Consider the following 18,280-nt stretch of genomic DNA (forward strand, 5'->3'; position numbering starts at 1 on the left):
AGGGTAAATGAGAAAAAGGACAAGGTACGTCAAGGAAATAAAGGTCTTGTCATAAAATCAGACAGGGAAATAAAAATGAGGTTTGGAAAATTATCATTTTCCAGAAAACTGCAGAACTTTTACATCTTTGATACCGAGACATCTTGATGGTTGACTAAAAACTTCAATAACAACCAAAAAAAAGTATCTTGCATGTTAACAGAAGCTTCAATTTTCATAGTCTTTGTTGTCGCAAAGCCTGGTTTGTAATATCACACCTTCAGTTTATCACAACAGCAAACTCATATGAACATACTTTCACCCGGAGAAGGCACAAATCATACTCAGCTAGAAAAGGATAATGCAATACATCTGTGTCTGCCTTCGACATGGGATGTGTCTGTGAGATTAAAGTGGAATCTGGCCTAGATTTAAGGAATCATAAAAACAACTTTGGGTTTAATGAGGACGTAACAAGCTGCGTGTTTTCCTTCATCATCATCACTAAGTTTATGGAAGGGCGTCCATGCTGTAGGCAGCTCTGTAGCAGTAGGCAGCTAGGCGGTATGTCACTTGATTCGCTGACATGGAAGGTAAATAAAGTTACAATGAAATGATACCCAAGAGTTTGATTAGCATAAATAGGAAAGGAAAAGTTCTAAACTCTGGTTTTTAAACTGCTTCACGGAACTAGAGTGTCATTTTCCAGAGGGAGCAGCTCTCCTCCTCCCCTCCTTCACTTTATCCTCTTTTGGACACCTTCATGTGATGCCATTAATATAATTACATCTTAAAAATCTCACTTTAAGCTTTAAAAAAAATGTGTAAAACTGCACCTAAGAATACAATGAATGGACTCAATGTTAAAAAATATAAATAAAACTGAAGAATTTGCCCCATATTTTAAAATCATCCTTATCTCTATATACTGAGGACTGCCCGTTGAAATGATATTCAGCTACTATAATGGCTATTGCTTTCTTAAAACACATGCTAAACATGAAAACTGCAATAGAATGTTCAGAGGACTTAGGTTACTTCACAGAAGAAATTCAGACAACTAATAAGTAAGTAAAACATGATCTTCTCTAAAATTAAATACATGTAAATGAAAACAACAGAAACCCACATGCAAATGTAAACATCATTTCAAATTAGCAAACTGTGTGCTGTGTGTATGTGCGCGTTTTAAAGGTAATACTTACTATTGGCGAAGATGTGGCAAAGTGGGTATCCTAATAAGTATTAAGAAAAAAATTAATTTCCAGAAATCTATTTGAAAATATATATTTAAACACTTTCTGAAGTGCATACTTTTTGACTCCGTAATTTTCCATCTAGAACTATATTCTAAGGACATAAACAGAAGCTGGATCAAAAACTTATTTTCCAGTGATTTGTCATGATTTTATGTAACCTGTCGATGTGTGCACAAGCACCCAACTCTCCCAATTTCCATGTTCCATAAACATTTCAAAATATACAATAGGTAAAACCTGCATTAATTCTGGAAACCATAAAAGATTTGCTCCATTTGCCCAAAAATGTATGGTTTCTGGTTTGTCTGCTGGAGAGAGGGCAGATGGCTCTAGTCTGAAGGAAGAGCAGAGGGCAGGTTAGTGTGGGGAGGAAGTCAGTATGGGGTCCCCCTCTGCAAGATGGACACTGCCAGCAGGAAGACCAAAGGCTGGATTCCACCTAAACAAGGAGGAAAACAATTAGACCCTTGAAAAGGTATTGCCTCTCATAAGAATAGAACTACTCCTGAAAACTATAGAAAACACTTCACTCTAAAAGAGACTTAGTGCAAGAAAAGTATGCATGTTTAAACAACGTCTGTCCTTTTGTCTGAAAAACATATGAGGATTTATTGTATCTGTGAAACTAAAGTAAGTAGTCATGAGATCAGAAAAGAACACATGGAGAAAATAAGTTGCTGAACCAAAAATCGCCATGGGACATCAGATAACCAGGCACTGCTAAAAATCAAATTAGTAAGGTGGAAGACACAACTGGAAATCTCCCCAAATCTCACAGAAGGGCAAGAAAATTTAACTCTAAGAGAAAAAATAAAAGACATGGAGAACAGATTCAGAAACGCTGATAGTCTGTAAACATGAGAATATCAGTTAGAGGCCATGCTACAGATGAGACGGACCTAATTATTAAAGATACAATACCATAAAATTTTTATGAGCTTAAGGAAAACCTGAAACTATAGTTGCAAGCAGCTTATTGGAAGGTTACGTTAATGAGGAGACAGGAATCCTGGGTTTCATATCTCAAAGAATAAAGGGCTACTCTCATAAGCATCATGTGGATGCTGAATCACCCACAAAGGAACACAAATCAGTTTACAAACGTCACTTCCACAACGGTAACATCCAGAAGAAAATGGATCAATCTCTTAGTTCAAAAAAGAAGAGGAGGGGGAGGAGGGGGAGGAAGAGGAAGAGAAGTTTTAGATGCATACAAGTTGCTACTCACACCCAAGGGCAAACAAAATGCACCTCAAACAGTACATTTCAGAAGTGCTATGAAAACATGAAACCTGCATAAAACTCTTCCTGAAGCATTTTTCGAAAAGATTATACCATCTCACAACAATTCAGCATAAATGAGAACATTGGTCTGAAGTGTCTCTTAGAAACTAGGTCTCTTTCAATTCTCAGATCCACAGAGAGTCTATGTTCTACACAAACGATGCACCACAAATAATAACATGGAAGTTTTTAGAGGTCTTTTTAATATTAGGAGATCAAAGCCCTTAAGTCAGTGATTCTCAGCATTATCTGCACATTCGACTCTCCTGGGGAACTTGTAAAACCCCTAATGCCCAGGCCACACCCCCTACATTTAAATTAGAATCTCTGTTTCTGTACTCCAATGTTTATTGCTGCATTACTCACAAGAGCTTAGATATGGAAACAACCTAAGTGTCTGTCTACAAATGAATGAATAAAGAAGATGTGAAATAAATATAGATACAGATCTCATATATAAGACATATATGCATATGTGTGTATATATGGGCAATGTATACAGAGAGTATATTATACACTATTTTTATATATACATACAATATATCTTGTAATATTTTTCAGCCACAAGACAGTAGAAAATCCTGCCATTTGCAACAACATGGATAGACCTTGAGGGTATTATGCTAAGTGAAGTAAGTCAGATAGAGAAAGACAAATATTAAGATCTCACTTACATGCAGACTCAAAAAAGCTGAATTCACAGAAACAGAAAATAGAATGGTAGTTGCCAGGGGCTGGGGGTGGGGGAAATGGGAAGATGTTGGTCAGAGGACACAAACTTCCAGTTATAAGATGAATACGTTCTGGAAACTCAATATACAGCAGAGTGACTACAATTAACAACACTGCATTGTGTACTTGAAAGTTGCTAAGACAGGAGATCTTAAATGTTCTCACCACAAACACACAAAAAAGGTGATGGAAGTGCTAACTAATCCTACTGTAATCATTTCACAATATATGTATGTATCTAAACATCATTTTGTACACCTTAAAATTACACAATGTTATATGTCAATTATATCTTTAAAAAAACTAGAAAAAATAAATTGTAATCACTGGGAGAGAGAACCCAGGTAGAAATCAGTATTTTTTTCTCAGTCTCCCCAGGCTATTCCAATGTGCAGCTGAGATTAAGAAGGAATGCTTCAAAATTTTTGCTCTATATTAGAGCAAAAAAAAAAAATACAGTACTTTAAAAAGAGTAAGATTAGAATATGCAAACTTCCATTTTAATATTTTTAATTTTCTCAATTTTTTGCTTTTCCAGCTAAGATCCTCTTAAAACACTTGCATGTCATCCTAAGTGGAAACTTCAGGCCCTGCTGACTGATCATTCTTAGCGACTCTGAAGCAAAGGTTTAGGAAAGCTGTCTCCATCACACACTCCTTCAGTACTGTATCCCTTTTTCAGAACACATTCATCTGAACTACATTTGGAGAACATAGTTTTACATTGGATTAATTTCAAGATCAACAAATGGAAAGGAGACAGACAGAGGGACTTTGGCCAATAGAGGAAATAACTAAGTCCCCAGACTATATGACAAAGGAATATTTTTATAGACTGCCCAAGTATCTTGCATATTTGCTAATGCAATTATGAAAGCACACATTAAATACTGGGGCTACAATCAACTCAGGGTCAGAGTGGCTCCCACTGTCATGGTAAGTTGCCTAAGGAAGCATATTAATCTCTCAGGTCACTGTGAGAGCATGTGGATCAGTGACTGCAGGAAACACACTAATGAGACCCTTTACACTCCTTTCTGAAGTGTGTGAAGGCAGAAAGGCCAGATCCAGGCAACAGCCAAGGTCATATCTTTGGTATAACCCAGAGAACAAAATTTTAGTTTTATAATGTGACATACAAATATAACCACCAAAACTGTTTCATCCATTTATTTATTAACGTCTCTAGTGCACTGAAGGAGGTTTCCAAGTCAAACACGTTGTGATTGATTAGGGCAGACTTGACTTTAAAGAATTAAGTGTGCTTACTTATAATTCCAGAAAGTCTCTACTTTATAATTCATGTTTTTATCATCAATGAGAATCACTGAGATCCAATTCTAATGCAAAAATATTTATCTCGACAGAGTTTGATTAAAGAAAACCAACACACATCATCCTGAGCTCGGAATTCACATTAACTTTAAAGACCAGAAGAGAAGTGAACCAAAGAAAAGAAACCAACTTTTTATATGCTATAATATTTCATGTCACGAAAGCAAAGCTACTAGATTTTAATTGTTCCAAAAACTAAAAAGAAATTGTTATGTGAGGTGATAGGGGAGCTAATTATCACTACAATAGCAATTGTATTACAATATATAAATGCATCAAATCAACATGTTTTACGCATTAAATTTGCACAATGTTATGTGTCAAATGTACTTCAATTAAAAAAGAAAAAAGCAAAGCCAGAGCTTAAACTGAGGAACAAAAGTAGTACTCGGCTGTGAAGTGGTATTCCGAGCCATGTTCTTCCTGGCTGGGCGTAAGGGTAAGTATTACTGGTGGGTTGGCGGTGTTTTCAGACCTCATAACTTCCTACTGCTCTAATGTGGAATTTGTGAGAATCATATTAAGGTTTTGGCTAAAACTCCCTGAGAGTCACAGAGTTCAGGACTGGAAGGTGATCATGTCCAGACAGCAGCTGTGCCTTATATATTTCTGTATCCCCCACGGAAGCAGGCACACTATAGGTACTCAATAAATATTAGGTGATTGCACACACTTGTGGAATGACCGTCCCATATGGGGCAGACATCCTCTCAACGGCGTCTTTGACAGATGGGCATCTGGCATCTGCTTCCATGTCATCTATTGACAGATATCTAATGATCTCCTGAGGACATCCATTCCCTTACTCAGCCCCACTAATTGTTAGAAAACTCTGTCTGATGTTGAACTGAAACTTACTTTCATGGCCTGGTTCCCCACTGGCCTGAGCTCTGCCCTCTCCAACAACACAAAATGAGTCTTTGTAGTCTTTTACATGATATCTCTTTAACAATTTGAATAAATTGTTAAATTTGTTAAATTTTAATAAAATTGTTAAAGAGCTCTCCCTATATGAGGTTATCCTGGACTTTCTCTTCTGGGTATGGTTTAGATTGTTAATATTAACATTAATGCTTAACAGTGTCACGGACAAGAGATAACATTCCAGATATAAACTGAGAGTGATGCTCTTCCATCTTATAATCATGAGATGTGACACTGCGAATGCAAGTAAAGCAAAACTGTAAATGACTAAAACATATGTGTTTGCTTTCGTAGAGTATACTCAACAGTTTCTATCAAGCTTCTAGTTTGATTCATTCCAAGTTTCATTTCTAAACCAGACATCTGATCATGTCACTTTATTGCCTAATATTTTTGATGGCTGCCACAATTTTCTTCCAATCAACAAAAATGTATTAAGTTCCTATCATGTTCCAGGAGCTATTCTATATCCTGAGGCACCAAATATGAGCAGAGAAACATGGTCCCTTCTCTCCTCAAGCTTATAGCATATGAAGATGTGTCAAGAAAATCAGCAACCAACCAAGAAATACAACTTCAGATTAAAAAAAAAAAAAGTAAAAATTGATTGGAAATGGAGGCCACATATTAGTCAGAACCACAGGGAAAGTCTCTGTGCGAAGGTGAAATTTAAGCTAAGACCTATTTGATGAAAATGCGCAAACCATCATCAAAGTAGCAGAAAGTACGTTTTTGCTCTCTCCAAACGAGCTTTTCGTCATCTGCAAATTTGAAACGCATTCCCTCAACTCGTTACCCAAAGCATTGGTTAAATAATGATGCCTTGGGCAGGGTCAAGAAGAAAGAAACTTCAGATAACTAGGAGTTTCCTTCTCCACTGTCTTGTAGCAATATCTGATTACAAGGGCTTTGCAAAACAAGTAATCTGCTTTCAGGATTTGCAAAGCAGGGCAGAATTCCTCCCCTACTAAGCTCCCATCAATAATAGAGGACACATTGCACTGCCTGCTGTGGGACTGTTTTCCTTTCCAGGCAAAGCCACCTACTGAGGACCAAAGGAACTTTAGATGAACACATTTCAATGTATTGACAATTGTAGCACCAGCCCCAGTGAGAGGTTCACAGCTTGGTTCTCAGCCCAATACAATTCAAACTTCCTTTCCCAGAGCAAGGGTGGATATGCCTTCCCTGCTCAACTAGCTTTCCTTGGTAGCACACTGTTGAGTTAGCAGATGAAGCCTGGGAGAGGCTGCACTGTCCATGTGTCTACCCAGAAGGGGCTTGAGGGCAGTATTCTGGAAAGGGGGCAATACGGATAATGCCTCCACATGGTTATCACTTGGCCCTGCCACCAAACTTCCATGACCTGGAGAAAGCAAAAGCCTTATACATCTTTCTGTGTTCTCTGTTTGCAACGTATTATCTCCAAAGAAGGTACAATTTCCCCCTGCCTCTACTCTTAGCTAGAAAAGCATCCAGTAAATACTGAGCACAAATCTTCTATTCGGATTACAGTTGCCAAGCTGTTAAACACACTTATTCACCCAAAGTCTATTTAGCCTACAGGTTTTCACACTTACATCACCCCCTACATACAGGACTGCTACTTATGATTACACAGATCATGCTTTGCATGGCTCTATGGAACACCCCTGACATAAAGCCATTGTAGATTTGTTTAGACTTTGGGACCATTTTACAGAAAACGTAGTGTTCTGAGGAAAGGGAGTCTCACTGTTAATGGTACAAAGACACTGGATGGACTATGTGGCTGTTTTATAAACTCCAATGTAGGAAATGCCTTTCCAACATCTGAGCTACTCAAGGATATTCAGTGCAGTGCTGTTTGTAAAAGTGCAAAAAAAAAAAAAAAGTCCATCATTTGGACCCCAAAGGTCTATCAGCAAGAGAATGGATAAATAAATGTGGTCTGGTCACATATCAGCATACCACAGATCCATTAAAAAATGAATTAAAACTAGAAGTATCAACATGGATAAATCTTGAAGAATGTAATGTTGAAAACAGCTATGCAGAGTGCGATACCATTGATATAAATAGTAAGATACACAAAACAATGTACAAATAGGTTATGGGTCCCTGTACTTTGTAGCAAAATGCACAGCTAGTGCACAAGTTGACACACATCATTTTTAGGATCAGGGTCATCCCAGGTGAGGGAAGGAAGAAAGGAGATTTGGGAAGGGCACAAAGGGGTTCCACCTGGGTCAATAGTATTTTATTTCTTTTTAATGTAAAATATATGTGGCAAAATATTAACATTTGTTAAATCTGGGTCACAGTTATGTGAGTACCTACATTTTTTTTTGTATGTTTGAAAAACATTTTTTTAAGTGAAAGAGAAAGGAAGTGAAGCTCCATTTCCCCAAAGGAGCTACTATGTCTTTTCCCCTCTGATAATGAGATCTCTATTGTTCAGTGGCTTCCCAATTTTTCTTTTTTTAGCAACAGAGTCTTCCTTTCAAATGAAAATTTTTATGGATTCCTAATACAAACAACCAATGAAAGCTGAGGTGCCCCGGAGTCCTGATTTCTCACCTTCTCTCTATGCAATATAACAGTCCCCAAAGATATCTCCGCAGAACCCAGGGCTCCACAGTGCACACTCTGAGCGGTACTGATGTAACGAATGGTGCAGCTCTTTGGACCCAGATGCCAGAGAGCTATGCACCAGTTTTCAAGCTTTCTGTCAACATCCAAGGTCAGGGCATTTGCATTCTCCCTACCCTCCTATTTCTGGCTTACTAACTGATATTTCTTTTCATCAAGAACCTGAATGTAATAAAATGGACCATCTTCAAAAACTGACTAAAATGAATACCTCTCCACAAGTTACACTGGCATTTAACTATCCTCCCTATCATTATTCTGAATGACAGAGATTTAAGTGTTTGTGTTATTCAAAAAAATATTTTTAAAGATAGAAATGCAAAACAAAGATGATTTTTTTTAAAGAAGTGAATCTCCCTTAAATAAAAGGAAAGCAATAAATGACTTGGCTTGAATGCAGTTATCCATATTTATAAGAGAATCCAGGATCAGGAATGTCAAAAGTTAAAAAAAATAACTTGGACTTATTTGGGGGATCATTTCACAATATATACAAATACTGAATCATTATATTGTACCCCTGAAACTAACATAACATTACATGTCAATTATGCCTCAACAGCAAGATTTTAAGGTAAAGAATAAGAAATGTCATATAAGCTTCCTTCAACTACTGACCAATACAAATATTCAATATGACATTTCTGTGACTAATAATGTATTGGTACAGAAAGCTAGTGAAGATATTTTAACTTCATTTTTGTGAACATTGTTAAGTTATAACATTTTACGTTAACATAAATTCATTTGTTCTGCCAAGGAGATCTGCTGCTATACTTAGGAAAATGTCACACTTTCTTAAAGACGCCTACTCAATAAAACACTGCAATTGACCGTTGTAATACATCAAAGTTCAAAATCATGTTTCCCAGAATATTCAACATAGCCCTATCATGTAAGTGTCGTCTGTCAAACATGAAACATGTTTGCAATAGTCAAACAGACATGGGTTTGCTAAACAGTGATAACATTACCATTGAGTGGCTGGCTTCTAATAAATGTCTGTATAATGAGAAAAATCACTTTGGGGTGAAATGACACACAGTAGTAGTAATAGACAATTACTTTATCAACCGAACTACGGCTACCTAGTGAGTTTAGTTTCAGAGACATCACAGGGTTAGAGTAGAGTGCTAGCTGCTGCTTTCTGGCCAGGAGCATGCACCCAGACATCACCAAGAAAGGCCCCACATTTTGACAAGAGCACCCTACCCAATCCTGGCTTCATACCAGGACAAAGAGTTGCCTGATCCCTGAAAAGCAAAATTAACTGTTCACCAGCTGCCCTGTCCTTGCTCCCTCTTTAAAGGAAACCGTCAGCCTCCTTCTACAGCCACCATTGCACTCACTAAGTACTGGGGATGCCAACTGGGATGTGAAGATATTATGGAAGAGAAGACTGTGGGTTGGAAGGGGAGATTTCAGGGTGAGGCAGAGATTTAAGGGGAGGCAGAATGAGGCCAGACAGAGGAGGACAGATGACTACTGTGTCTGATGGTGCTCAATTAAACCACTAAAATCATCTGCTTGCCTGAATAGGATCCTACCTTACTAACTGAGACCACAAAGAAACAACAATACGGATAAATTTTTAAAGTCTTTATTTCTAACACAAGTCAGCAGTTAAGCCATCTTTTAAAGCAGCCTATGATGTTATGTGAGGGAAGAGACAAATGGAAAAAAATGTGGAAAATTCAAAGAAGAATCACAGAAATGATTAAACGCACAGTGAAGTTCCATTAGGAAGGTTATACAGCCTAAAAAGCCCAGTGAAGAGAAATCGAAAACATGATTGGATAAGAGTAAAGGTTGATGAAACACCAAGATAGATGGATTACTGATGCCAGTCGAGATGTCCATCTCTAGAAATCCACAAGAAAAGAAGAGACAACCCTCAGGGTTAGAAGATTTAGTTACTCATCTGCACAAAATCAGATTGGATGACCAGCATTACAACCTTGTGATCAAAAATATGCAGAGGGCCTTGTATAGACTCAGGCTATTGTTTAAGAATATTTAAAGATTAATTCCAGAATTTCCATCAGCCAATAAAGTCAACACATTGGCTCCAAGAGTGAATATAATACCAGTGTGAAGTGAACACACAAAGTCAATGCCCAGTTGATCCACAGGGCAAAGCTTGGATTCCAACAATATGCAATAGACTCTCTATTAGTCAGATAGTCAGGAAATGGAGTGCTCCAGCTAATCAAATATTTTTTGTTAATTGTTACCACATGCAGAAGGATTACAAATTTTTAAAGAATGAGAATAAATTAAAATACACTTAACACTGAAACTAAACTGATTATAATTTAATCTTTCTCTAATTATTCAGAATGCGTTTCAGGGTCATCAGGAGAAGCATAAATTATCAGTGCTTGATGACTGTGCAGGAAGTCACAGTTTTTCTAAAATCCTGGTTAATAGATGCTGGGTAACAAAGAAATCACTGCATTCGTTATCATTTTTGGGGATTTATTGTGCCAGTCATTTTGCTAGGATATGAAGGATATCATTAATCCTCACCAGAAATAAAACTTGACAGATGATGAACTGATATTCATTGAGTTAGAATAACTTGTCCAAGGTTATACAACACGGAAGGGTGTCAGAGCCAGATTTTGAAGGCAGAACTGTATCTTTAAGGAATAGGCTCTTTCACTATGCCAAACAAGCAACTCCTTGTTATGTAAAAGTACTCAGAAAATTTGCTTCCTGTCTGTATAAAACTTACACACAGTCAGTGGGTCATACTGTTTGTTTTTCCAGACGTGCTGAAGAAGTTTTCAGAGCCGTTCTTGCAACCATGTATTCACGAGGGCAGCAAACTTTAGCCATGGAATTTTTTTTTTTTTAAACAAAAGGCCAACTGCTCATTCAAAGGGTCAAGAACATAGCCTGAACATCTTTGGAAGAAAATATTTTAAGACGCTAAGTAAGCACAGCCTCAGCCACATAATGAAATAATTTACCAGCAAATGTATATACTTAATACACATTAATTTGCTCATATTTTATTCAATGATCTAACTGTTGTGTTCTTCCACTTATTTTAAACTCTAAAACATATCTGACTTGCCTATTACTGGTAAAAGAACACGGTCATTTTAAATTATTTAAGATTTTAGGCTGGTTTATATCTATAAAATCAATAAATTCCACTTATTAGGGGAGAAAGAAGTTATTTCATGAACAGATGTGATACAATTCTTCTCCCATCATCTACTCTTTAGTCCTAAACTCACTCATGATTTCACCTGAGACACTTGGGGCTTCTTGTCCACCTGCTCACAAATGCCAATTAGAATTCTTCAAGGCTCAGATGCCTTTTCTTCCTCCACCCATCATGGTTTCACTAGTCTTTAAAGTAGGCAGTGATTCCTATAATGGAACTTCACAAACAACGAGGAAATGCAGCTGAACTTTAGAAGGGCACAGAATCATCTCAGGCCACCGTACTGTTTCATTAGCTAATCTCATTCACACACAGGGACTCTGCAGTTCTGAGATGACCCTCGTCAAAGAGACTGGCCTTCCCCTCCCTCCTCTGTACACAGCAGTTCCAGATAAGCCTAAAGAATTACTTTCTATTGCAAAAGAAACTATTTTCATCTCTAACACCTGGCTGATATTTTCATTGTATTGAAGAAAATGCTACCTTAACAGTAACTGGAGATAAAAGGAATCCTGATTGGAGTTAAGTCTCTGCTCAAAAGTTCAGAATAGAAAAACAGGTTTGCTATACATGAAGTCTCTACACAGAATTACGGCAGGAAGGTAATTCTGAAATTTTATCCCTCCTTCTAATTCAGGATCCTGCCCAGAGACAAAAGTTTCATGCTCAAGGTAAATTTAAGAAAAGTTAAAATTACTGCACTGCCTAACTGAATTGAATTATGTGTTGATAGTGAAGCTTGAGAATCATACTTTACTGTCTTAAAACTTGATAGATTAGGTGGTGCTTGCCATGATCGTGTTTTGAAAGGTGATTTCACTGCTCGTGATTGTAACTGTGGTGAAGTTGTTCAGCTAGAATTTTACTCTCATGCTTTGAACTGATTTGTTCACTCAACTTCCTCTCTGAGATTTTATTCCCTCCACAGTAACTTTGTTAAATTTGAATCTGAGGTGACCCTTCTGACTTGGAACTCCAAGGCATAACTTTCTCAGGGGAAAAAAAAAGTAAGATTCATTTTCAATATGAATGAATCAAAGAGGAAACACCCAGATTGAAGGTCAAGAAAATGTTACCTGGAAACTGAATCAATATCAATAGAAACAGTTCATTGAAGAGCAAGGTCTAATTTTATGTCCGGGTAAAAAAGGTGTTCACATTTCAAATTAAGTGGCTGGATGAGAAGAATGAAGAAAGTTTTTTTTTTTAAAAGAAGACTATTAATTATAATTCCTTAGATTTAATTTTATAGCCTAAGAAATTATCAAGAGTTCTAATAATATGCTCCTTGACATACCTGCCTAGAAAGAATATTTAAAGGATCACATAATTCTTAAACTGGAAGGATCCCAAAAGAATAACTAGTTTAACCTTTTTATTTTTAAATGAAGAAACTGAGGCACAGAGAGGTTAAGTGCATATTTAGAAAGAAGGTTAAAACACTTCAGCGCAGATTTCAATTATTGGCACAGCAAACCCAAGTTTAACAACCATTCATAGTACTGATGCATAAAAATTATTCTCAAAATAAGTAAAAATAATCTACCATTTATTTACAAAACTTTAAAAAGCAAAGCGGTGTTATAAATCTAATATTTCATTGAAATTCCTGGGAGAAATTCCATTTTCCTGCCCATCTAGACTCAGATCTCCCAGTCACCCATTAAACATTTACTGAGCACTTACTGAATGCTAAGTATAGAGCTTGAAACTCCAAAACTGCATTCTAGTCAGAATTTTGTCTGTAAAAAATGGGGAATAAAATCTTACTACACATTGTTCCTGCTTATGAGTGCTTATACATTTTAATAACTTCCATTTTCTCCTAAAATGGTTTACTCACTTCCTTTCAAGGAATATCAAGAATCAAAGTGTGTCTCAAGTTCCATTTATTCAATTGTCTTACTCAGCAAGAACTGAATTGTGACAGGGCCACAGTTGTGCAAGGATCCCACGAGCAGTGATGGCATCTATTTTTAATGTTTTATTCATAATATTGTTGATTTTCTTCTATACAGTGTCAGCCTCACTATTGAAAAAATAATCTAGGATGTAGTTAACCAGTAATTTACCCAATTACAAGCCTGGGAAAGCTGTTAGAAACAGTATTTATATCACTGTAGAGTGAATGTCCACCCTAAGTGATGTTGAAGCTATAAGTAGGGAAGATAAGACCATAGAGAGGAAGGCCATAGAACTGGTGAGATGAACACGGCTTAAGGTCTAATTATCAACACTGCAAATCCAGAGGCATTTTTTCTTTAGTGCACCCAGAGCTAATCCCTACTGATGAACTCACAAGTCTTTGACTTACGAGATGTAATGTCAGTGTAATCATGTATAGTGGGGGATATCCTTTTCCAAAAGTTTCCTGAGTTTCTTGAGTAGTGAAGGCTAACCCCTGGCCATCCTCTTCTCCCCCTTCTCTCCTGAGCCCTCAGCTGTCCGACAGAATCCTTCTCAACACAGTTATCCAGGCACCCCCTGCCAATCACACTAAGATCAATTCTAGTAGCCTTGTTTCAAAGCAAATTCTTAGATAACTAAGAGGCCAGGTGGTGTCGGATTATTTTGGAGATCAGGAAATAACAGCTAATGTAGGCAGACACTCAAGTGAGGAGCCCTTCACCTGGGCCCTGGGGGAAAACCTGAGCCATCACCCTCCCTCAATTCCAATAGCCCTCTCAACACCTGAATATTCCAGCATTGCTCCCTCCTGGAACAGGTGAACAAAAGTCATTATCTCTTCAAACTCCTGTTTCCATTTCCTTTGGATATATACCCAGAAGTAGAATTGCTGGATCATATGGTAGTTCTATTTTTAATTTTTCAAGAAACCACTATATTGTTTTCCATGGTGGCTAAAACAATTTGCATTCCTACCAATAGTGTACAAGAGTCCTCTTACCCCCAAATCCTCCCAACACTTATCTCTTGTCTTCTTGATGATAGCCAAGAGATATGTGAACTCTTGTGTTTACTGCAGGAATATTCACAATAACCAAGATATGGAAACAACCTAAGTGTCCATCAACAGATGATTAACAGGTCAACAGATGAATGAATAATAACGAAGTTGTGAGATATATATATATACACACACACACACACACAATGGATTATTATTCTACAATGAGAAGAAGAAAAGGAAATCCTGCCATTTGCAACACCATGGATGAAACCTGAAGGCATTATGCTAAGTGAGAAGTCATAGAAATACAAATATAGTACAAAATCACTCAAATGTAGAATCTAAAAAAGTCAAACTTGTAAAACCTGAGAGTAGAATGGTGTTTACAAGAGGTTGGGGGTGGGAGGAGATGTTGTTTAAGGGTACAAACTGGGAACTAATAAATAGATAAGTAAGTTCTGGACAGCTAATGCTAATCACAATGTAGTCATTATAGTCAACAATACGGTATTACAAACCTCAGAGATGCCAAGAGACTAGATCTTAATTGTTCCTACCACCAAAAAAAAATTGGAAATGTTAGTTCTGTAACATAATAGAGGTGTTAGCTAACACTAAGGTGGTAATGATATTATAATATATAAATGTTTCAAATCAACATGTTGTCATCAATTTCATTTAAAAAAATCATCAAATCCTTCTTTTCCCCTTTTTCGAGATTCTATTGAATCCACTCTTTATATTGAAAAAATAGATTTTTTTTCAAATAAATTATACTTCCTTATTTTACAGGTCTCTATTATAGTTATAAAAATAGAATTGCATGTCTGTTTGCTGCTCTACACAAAAAAACTACTGGACAGATTGTCATAAAAATGGAGGGTGAGTTTGGAATCATGTAGTAAAAAATTTTTTAAAGGCTGTATAGCAGTCTTAAAATTCACTGGGCCTGGGGTGATGGGGGACCTTAAGTCATTATCCCCTCAAAGCAGTTAGGATTGAATTAAAAAGAAGCCCAAAGGAATGTCCATCTGCAGGGGCAGAGAGTGCGCACTAGAATGCTATGGAGAGAGGCGATAAAGAATGGTTTCCAATCAGGAAGCACATGGATAGATTCTCTGATTATGGCTGAGCTTTTTCTGACACGGACAGCTCCATGAAACCTGTTCCCACGAAGCAGATGCACCAGGTTCTATGTTTCTAAGAGGGTGTGCCTGCTGAATGGTGTATCTTCCTGATCACATCAACATGTCTCCCCTGGGTAAGCCTGGTGAAGTGGCTCAACTACAACAACGTGTGTGTGTGTGTGTGTGTGACTCCACCAGTCACTTGATCATAGAACATGTTCTTTAAACCCCCTATACTGACCATCATAGCACTTCAGAAATGTGCAGGAAAATAAAACCCATGGAATCTGGAAACTGTAGTTGACAGGACTGGATAATGAGCACCAATCCCTTCTCTTTGCAGTGGAGAACACTAAGACCCAGATTATGTATTTTGGCCAGAGTGATGGATGTCCTTAAGGTATAAAGTAATTATATCAAACACAAAAATCACAGTTAACATTTTAAGGTGTTCAGGTCATGCAAATACATTAATTACTTTATTCTCATAGCTGACTTTGGGTTAGGCAGAATGGAAGTGAGCATCAGTCCCACCGAACAGGTGAGGAAGTTGACACGCAGAGAGTCCTAATGAGAACTTCCCCAAAAGCACACCATCAGAACACGGGACTCAGTCTTCACACCCCAGACCCTGTGGACTTTCCACTCTGCCATATTTCATATGGGGGATGGAAGACAAAGGAGAGTATGCCGCTGAACAGAAGCAGGGGAGAAGCAATAGAGGAAGGTCATCTAGCATATCTGTTTAAGGTGAACTGTGTAAACTCTGGCTGTCTGAGTTTATCTGTGGTCTGTGTATGTAGGTTATTAAGATGCAAACATATTAGAAATCATTTTCTTCATGACTTTTCAAATTCCACAAACTTATACACTAGCACACACTAACAATTCTTGTGCAAAGCCTTCAAATCTCATTCATCCTTCTCAAATCTGACCTTGACTCCTCTTTGCTAGCTGCCATCCAGTCCAGCCAGGAGCAACAGCCCCGAGTGAATCTGACATCCCACCCCACACGTACCCAAAGCTGTGAGCTCTCCATGAGCTAAGGGATGAACTGCTCCACTGGGCTAAGTTGAGAAAGGTTTACTCTGAAAAGCAATAAAACAATAGATCTGGAGTGGGACTCTATATTCAGGTAATTGAGCCTCTGTTCTGAGCTTGCAATGGATTTTTAATTGGCGAGTTTTTCCAAAAGGTCAGTGTGTCAACCTTTGAGATCTTTCCTTAATTCTTAGGATTCTTTTTCAATGCACATTTAGAAAAACACAGGTGCTTAACACCTTTGGTCCAGTTAAACGGGCCTCTGTGATCTGAAATTGACATAGGCAGGTGGCTGCCAGGCCTGACTTTGGGAAATGGATGTATTTCTCCTTTGCCGGCTCTCCGCGGGAAGGGGAAGAGGAGAGGGAGGGGGAACGCTGACAGACAACAGCAGGGTGATTCTCCGCTCAGCATCTCGTGTTGGTGGTATACCCAAGCTGCAAGATTTATAACCTTCTCGTTACAATGCATCAGCTTCAACACTTTCAGTGAAGTCTTCAATAACTTCGATGACATCTTGCTGAGGGGTTTTGTCATTAAAAGCCTAAAGCTGGTCATTAACAAACCTTCTCTGCAATCATCTACCGCTGTGCTAACTCAGGCATGGATCTGACTGGAAAGTTGGGCTGGCTCAGAAACTTTCCAGAAGGCTGCTTTTTTTTTTTTTTTTCCCCTGTGTAGGGTCTATTTCTTGAGGGAAAGAAAATATAGCTCCCCATCATTTAATCATTTATTTCCCATTATCCATTGACTAACTCTTCTCTGATAGACACAATCACATTCAACAAACATGCTCAGAACAGCCACTATCTGACGGAAACGGTGCTTGGGGCTGAAGATATAATTATACAAAAGACACAGCCCCAATTCTCCGAAGGTTCAGAGATGCCCCCAAAATTAGCATCACTGACAGAATCCTTCGTCATGTGCCACACTCCGTATTGAGGCTCTCTAAGCATCACCATATTCATTTTTCCCCATTCTTTAGAAGACAGGGGTTCTGATTATTCCCATTGTAAAGATTAGATCGCTGAAGTGTTGTGTGTTTAAGATTTTTCCCCAAATCATGAAACTTGTAAGTGCCAGGACCAGGTTTCAAACCCATGTCTTGCCTGACTTCAAGCTAGTTCCTGTACTCCAAAGCACAGGATTGGCCAGGAAGAAGGAAAAGATGGTGCCGTTCCAGGCTGAGCAAAGGCAGGCGCGTACTCAGTCCAGGTGAGGAGCAGGGTGAACCCTCAAGTATGGCCCGTGGGGAACAGCCTCCCCTGGCTTCGCACCCTTCCTCACCCCCTCAGCAACCTTCAGATTATTGTGTATTTCCCTAAGAACTTAAACTTGCCTGCTGGCTCCGGAGCAGCAAGGACGGGTGGCAATTTTATGACTCTGACAAAGAGTCATATCTTGGGAGAGGAGCTTAACCCTTTGAAGATCACCACTTCCTGAACTTAAACAAAAATTCACATGGCAGAGCAAGTCCAGCTACTCGGTTGTTTCTGCCACCAATGATTTGATTTTTCACCTCATCTGGCAACCTCTCCCGTGGAAATAATGAATGGAGGCAGGTCCTGGCGGCTTTCTCGTCTATAAGATTCAATCGTAAGTAGCCAGTAGGCCAATGATACCACACTCATACAGAGGCTTCCCAAGAAGAATGATGGAGAAAACTGCAGACAAGGTGGAATGTGCTGTCATAATTCAGACTTGAGAGGGATGGAATTAAAAAAAGAAGGTTTGGGATTCTGTTTTTTCAATAACAAGGAAAATAACTTGGGGTGATAAATATATTCTTGAGGGTGTATTTTGTAACAATAATAATCTCCATTGGTTGAAGGCCAACTACGTGCCAGGTATTGCCAGGGGTGTTTAACACAATCAC

The 18,280-nt window shown here is 38.2% G+C and overlaps 1 protein-coding gene across 7 annotated transcripts in view; it reads right to left on the bottom strand.

Annotated features, from left to right (window-relative positions):
- Positions 1–18,280, bottom strand: part of LOC102526703 (cytosolic beta-glucosidase) — a 161,123-nt gene that overhangs the window by 90,989 nt on the left and 51,854 nt on the right. The gene's annotated exons all lie outside the window — the stretch shown is intronic.

This window comes from Vicugna pacos, chromosome 2, assembly GCF_048564905.1.
Source record: "Vicugna pacos chromosome 2, VicPac4, whole genome shotgun sequence".
Lineage (NCBI taxonomy): Eukaryota > Metazoa > Chordata > Mammalia > Artiodactyla > Camelidae > Vicugna > Vicugna pacos.